The 6273-nt window shown below is 40.7% G+C and overlaps 1 pseudogene; it reads left to right on the top strand.

Annotated features, from left to right (window-relative positions):
- The first annotated feature begins 2243 nt into the window (after positions 1 to 2243).
- On the top strand, positions 2244 to 3842 carry LOC110315767 (annotated as a pseudogene).
- The last annotated feature ends 2431 nt before the right edge of the window (positions 3843 to 6273 follow it).

The raw sequence follows: 6273 nt of genomic DNA, 5'->3' as shown, positions 1-6273 counted from the left end.
GACTAATCATAGAGTGAAATATTAAAACTGACTGTCTCCCTGCCTCCTCTTCCCTGCCTCCTCTATCACTCCATCAGGACGTAACATGGCATTGATATCAGTGACTACATCTTTCCTTGGTCCTGTTCCCTTTCTCACTCTTAGACTAGGACCCTACAGTGTCAGGCTGTGCCCTGCTCTAGATTACCCCTTGTTATGTAAAATGATGGCTTTCAGGCTGGGCCTTGCCTGAAGTGACTACATTTTACAGACAACAAGTTGATACCTGGGCATCTCCTCTACAAATAGACATTCATTCTGTCCAGCACCCTCCATACACAAAAACAGTAAGTTATTTCTAAAGTTCAAAAGATAGCACATATAAACATATCAGTATTAACAAGACACATGAGCATGTAGTCATGTGAAAACCATACTAGAAAAATCAGACATGAGAAATTGTCAAATATTGCCAATTGATCAAGGATGCAACACCCTGACCTAGATCAATAAAGAGGAGTACACCTAACTGAACATGGTGATGCCTACCACCAACCTTCCAACAGATACCCATATGTGTATCACAAGGGCGGCAAGCAGGAACTCCTGATGGTCCCCTGTGCTTCAGCTTAGTGACTACTGTTAGCACAGACTGCAAGTCCTATCTCTGCTGTCTATTCATCCTGACCTGTCCATCACCTCCCTCCCCAGCCCTGTGATTCTGCACTTTATCCTTTGCCATACCATTCAACTCTGAGCCTGACCATGCCCTGTTAGCTTGCAGCCTCCTTAATATATTTTCTGGCTAACTACATCTGCCTTAGTGATACTTCTATGCTGTGGACTCCTTAAACCTTCTATGGCCATTCCATAATCTACACATATATCACATGCATGCACACATACACACATACCACATTCATGTACACACAACATACATGCACACAAACAAATCACATACATGCACACGTACATACATCACATACATTCATACTTACACATACTGTATGGTATGTAATATAATATCTGAACTTTAACATTAGCAATTAATATTGGAATAAAAGAACCCAGATTTGCCAGGAGCCATTTATCAAGACAATTGGAAGTCCTTGGCAAATTGAATTCACTAAAATTCAGTATCTTGTGAATTCATTAGTATTCCATCAATACAGGTATTGTAGAAAGACACAAACATGTCCACCTACATTTCTGCCATAGCACAGTCACGGCAGGACTCCACTTGTGAAAAGGAATCAAATGAGCCATCAGGACTTTGAGTTAGAAATTAGAAATGCACATTTTTCAATCAAATTAAACCATTTGGTGATGCAAGTAAAATTGATCGTGTTTTCAAAGTCTCGTGAACAACACTAAGCTTGCTCTGTTGACCCAGGGCCTGCCTCATACACAGTGAAACCTTATACTGTTCAGAGGGAGACCTGCCTCATGGGCTGAAACGAGGGAAGCCTGAAATCCAGGGAGATCACGAGTCAGAGGTAAGAAGGCTGAGAAGGCACATCGTTTCATCACTTCATCTGTGCAGGGTCTGAACTCATGAAGAATCATTTAGCAAAAATAAATCAGGAAAAAAAAATGCAGAGGAGAAAGGAAGAAACCAGCCCCAGATCCCAGATCTATGCTTACCCATATATAAGGGAACGTATAGGATTACACCATGCTAAGACACTATTAGACAGGCTGAAGGAAACTATCTGGACTCGGAGAGATGGCTCAGAGCGTAAGTATGAGCACATGCTTCCCTATCACGGGGTTAACATTTGGTTGCAGCACCCATGTCAGGTTGTAACTTTAATTTTTTTCAAATACTATTTATTGTTAATGATGGTTCTTAGACATTATAAACTCCCTTTTAGCCCACCATCCACCAGAGGTAGTAGGAAAGAAAGGATACAGTCTTGGGGCAGCTATGTCTGTGACAGTCAACGCTCTTTTTGCCAACAATATCCGATTTACCTCTTTGATGACCTTGACCCTTTCCCTTCCTGCCCCCTGTAAATAGCATATAAGAAGCTGTAGTTCAGTTTTGGAATTGGGATAGCATAAGGGCAAGAAGTAGTTGCTAGAGTTTCCTGGTATCGTGGCGGATTTGTCAGGATTCACCCTCAGAGGAATCCGATTTAATAGGGCTTGCGAGATTAGGTTTTAGTTGTTGCGCCCAGAGACTGAGTTACCACTGTTACTGAGCTAAGCTTGTGTGGTGTTTTTTTCTCGCTGAGAAAAAAACCAGAGAGAAAGCTCAAGACATGGCTGCCCAGTGTGTCACAAAATTGGAACTAAACATTTCCTGTAACAAACTTTTGGTTGCAGATGTAACATCAAAATTAGATCCTTTATGTTTGCTGCTTTTGAACCGTGGTATGAGGTTGAAGGGAGAGAAGCATTAAGAATTCTTTGAATCCCAAATTTTCTAAGACATTTGTTATTGATTACTACTTTGACGTGGTTCAGAAATTGAAGTTTGGAGTCTATGACCTCGACAACAAACCTATCAAGCCGAGTGACGATGACGTCTTGGGAGAACGTGAAGTCACTCTTGGACAAATAGTTTACAGTAAGAAGCTAACTTGACCACTGGTGCTCAAAAATGGCAAACCTGCAGAAAAAGGGAGTATTACAATTTCAGCAGAAGAAATAAAGGAAAATAGAGTGGTATTGTTTGAAGTAGAAGCCAGAAAACTGGATAATAGGGATCTGTTTGGGAAGTCAGATCCATACTTAGAGTTTCACAAGCAGACATTGGAGAGCCACTGGCTGATGGTTCACTGAACAGAGGTTATAAAAAAAACAACCTGAATCCCATGTGGAAGCTTTTTTAAAATCCCCTTAACTCTCTGTGCTATGGAAAAATGGACAAAACCATTAAGGTAGAGTGTTATGATTATGACAATGATGGCTCACATGATCTCATTGGAACCTTTCAAACCACCATGACAAGAGACAAAGAAGCCTCCAGAAACTTATCAGTTGAATACTAATGCATAAATGAAAAAGAGAGAGAGAGAGAGAGAGAGAGAGAGAGAGAGAGAGAGAGAGACAGAAGAAAGAGAGCTACAAGAATTCAGGTGTTATCAGTGTGAAGCATCAAGATATTACTGTAGAATGCACATTTCTTGACTACGTCATGGGAGGGTATCAGCTCAATTTTACTGTGGGAGTGGACTTCACTGGCTCCAATGGCGACCCAGACTCCCTGCATTACATCAGCCCTAATGGTGTTAATGAGTATCTGAGTGCCATCTGCCCTGTGGGATTTGCAATTCAAAGTTATGATGCTGATAAAATGTTTCCAGCTTTTGGCTTAGGAGCTCAGATGCCCCCTCAGTGACAGGTGTCTCATGAATTCCCAATGAACTTTAACAACCCCCCCCCAACCCCTATTGCAATGGAATCAAGGCATTATAGAGGCTTATCAGACAGACCTGTCTTCCTCGGATAAGACTCTATGGACCAACTAATATTTCTCCAATTAAAAATCACGTGGTTGGGTTTGCTTCTGCAGTCACACAGCAGCAAGCTACTTCTCAATACTTTGTGCTCATAGTCATCACTGATGGCGTGATCACAGACCTTGAAACCAGACAGGCAATTGTCAATGCAGCCAAGGTTCTTGGGAGAGCTGACTTCAGTGCCATAGTTTCTAGATGGTGATGGTGGAAGGCTCCGTGCCTCATCAAGCAAGGTGGCCAAAAGAGATATTGTTCAGTCTGTGCCTTTCAGACAGTTCCAGAATGCCCCCCAAAGAAGCACTTGCTCAGCGTGTCTTGGCAGAAATTCCCCAGCAGGTGGTGGCCAACTTCAATAAATACAAACTCCTTCCTCCCCAAAACCCAGCTGTGAAGTAGGAGGCAGGACAGCTACAGGATTTCAAAAGCTGTGTGGAGCAATGCCATGTCTTACACAGAGTGATGTATCTGCCATCTGCACTTTTTACTCCCTGGGTATTGGATGTAAACCCAGCTTTTTGTATATGTTCTTTCTGTTTAAAGCATACATTTTATACTTTTTGAAGAGGACAGTAGTAAGTGCTGCTCAATGAATTCAGTGATTTTTAGAAATTACAAGTGTGCTGTTTGGAATTGAATTTAATGTAGGAAAAGTGAGGTTTGTTGGTTTGTTGTCTACTCTCTGGAATGAAATGCCATTTTTAAATGTTGCCAGTGGAGTCAAATACTTTGCCTTTCTATTCAGTGGCCAATTATTGCAAAAAATTTAACAGTTAGAATTGTGTATTCACCACATATCCTTAAGTGGATGTCCATAGCACCAGTCAGCGTGCCTGTCAGTGTTACTGAGTCCTGCCACCACTGCCTGTGTCCTTGTTTTCTGCAGGCTTCTCAGAAACAGCTTAGTGCTGAGGTCTGGCTCAGAGAAGATCCACTTGTCTTGTTTGCCTAGCCCAGTGAGCAGGCGCCTCCTTCCCACACGGGTAATTGACATCTGGATATGTGCTGTTAACCTGAAGCAATGCACCTCTACATAGCAGGGTTTCTTAAAATTTATTTTCATTTTGAGTCCTTTTACCCAAAAAATTTTATGTAACCCTAGTTTTAAAGTTATACAAAGTTATATTTAAGATAGGTGTATAAATCAAACAATGCAAGTAAACTAAAATAAATTTATTTTACACTCCTGGAGAGAAGATTCTAGGTTAATCGTGCATATTACTCTAGCAGGGAACCTGTTGGTTTCTAGCACATAGAGCAGGTAGCTCTCCTTGTCTGTAATTCCAGCTTCAAGGGATTTGATAGTCTCCTCTGTACTGTACAAGGACCTGCTTGTGTGTGTGTGCGCACGCGCTCATGTGTGTATGCATGCACATACATACCTACACACACACATAAAGTTACTTAACAATTTTTGTTAGACTTACAGTTTTACCGTTTATTAAAGGTGAAAGCATATTTGCTTACTACTGGGTGAATATGCTTCTTTGTTTTTATGTAAGAACTAGATCTCGGCTGACTATTTGATATTGCAGTACACAGAGCATCTTGAAGGTACTTCCGAGTTGGTGGATATTTTGATTTTTTTTTAATTGCCAATACTTAGAACCTCTTTTCACATGAATACATAGTACAAAATGCCATCAGGGTTTAGAGATGTTTCAGAAGTTGGAAAATCTGTCCTCATTCTAACTCAAAACACATTTAAAGTTTTTTTTTTTTTTTTTATGAAGCGTATGCTGACAATCTTTGAAATCAAACTTTCTAGCGCAGTACAATCTAGAGGTCTATTGCTTTGATACTGACTTGATTCAGAATGACAGGAAAATATTGAAATCTCTCTTTTCTGTAACTAAGTGTTCGTGCTAGAGCTGAGTATGCGCAGTAAAATCACGTTAAATCACAATGCAAAAAGTAACCTTGAGTCTGAGCCGAGGTATTCGAGGACTGTTGATTGTGGTTGTGGCAGCTGTGCAGTGCAAAATGCACCTGCTGTCAACAGGTGCATTTTGCACTACAGGTGCATATATATATTCGTACTGACCTAGGCACCTCATTTTCTGTTTAAGATTGATTTGTTTAAGAGCATTAACATTTTAAATCTTCTGAGGGATTTACAAATGTTCGCTTTAGACAGGACTCTGTCAACTTTTCCAAAGTAGACCCAGGACCTCGCTGATCTTCTACTGCTGTGTTTTACATGCATTGTCCTTTTTGTCATTTCATACTAGAAAACCATCTTCAAGAATGCTATATAGGCTATTTTTCATGAAGGTGATGTAAGGTAAGCTAGCAGCTGGGTGGAATTGTGAGCAGTTGTAGCAGACGATACAGTGTGTGCATAACTTACTAAATATGTAAGTTTATATTAAATACATTTTCCTTGTGAGTTCCCTTTAAATAAAGGTGCTCTTGATGTAAAGAGGAGGAGGAGGAGGAGGAGGAGGAAGAGAAGCTGTATTTCTTCGTTAATGTGCTTGACACAAGTCATCAGCTTATGCAATTCCTCCTGATCCCAGATAGTGCTTTTGCATTCTTTATTTCTTATTTTCTTTATTTCTCACCTCTGGTTCTCTCACTAAACTCCTTGTTGTTGAGAACTATTATTCCTAAACATGGCATGCATCCACGTGCAAAGACCTACAGCTACATCTACGTCTACATCTACATCTACGTCTACATCTACAGCTACAGCTACAGCTACGTCTACGTCTACGTCTACGTCTACGTCTACGTCTACGTCTACGTCTACGTCTACAGCTACAGCTACGTCTACGTCTACGTCTACGTCTACGTCTACGTCTATGTCTACATCTACTTCATCTACATC

This window comes from Mus pahari, unplaced genomic scaffold (assembly GCF_900095145.1).
Source record: "Mus pahari unplaced genomic scaffold, PAHARI_EIJ_v1.1 scaffold_4485_1, whole genome shotgun sequence".
NCBI lineage: Eukaryota > Metazoa > Chordata > Mammalia > Rodentia > Muridae > Mus > Mus pahari.
This window is presented reverse-complemented; position numbering and strand designations above follow the sequence as displayed.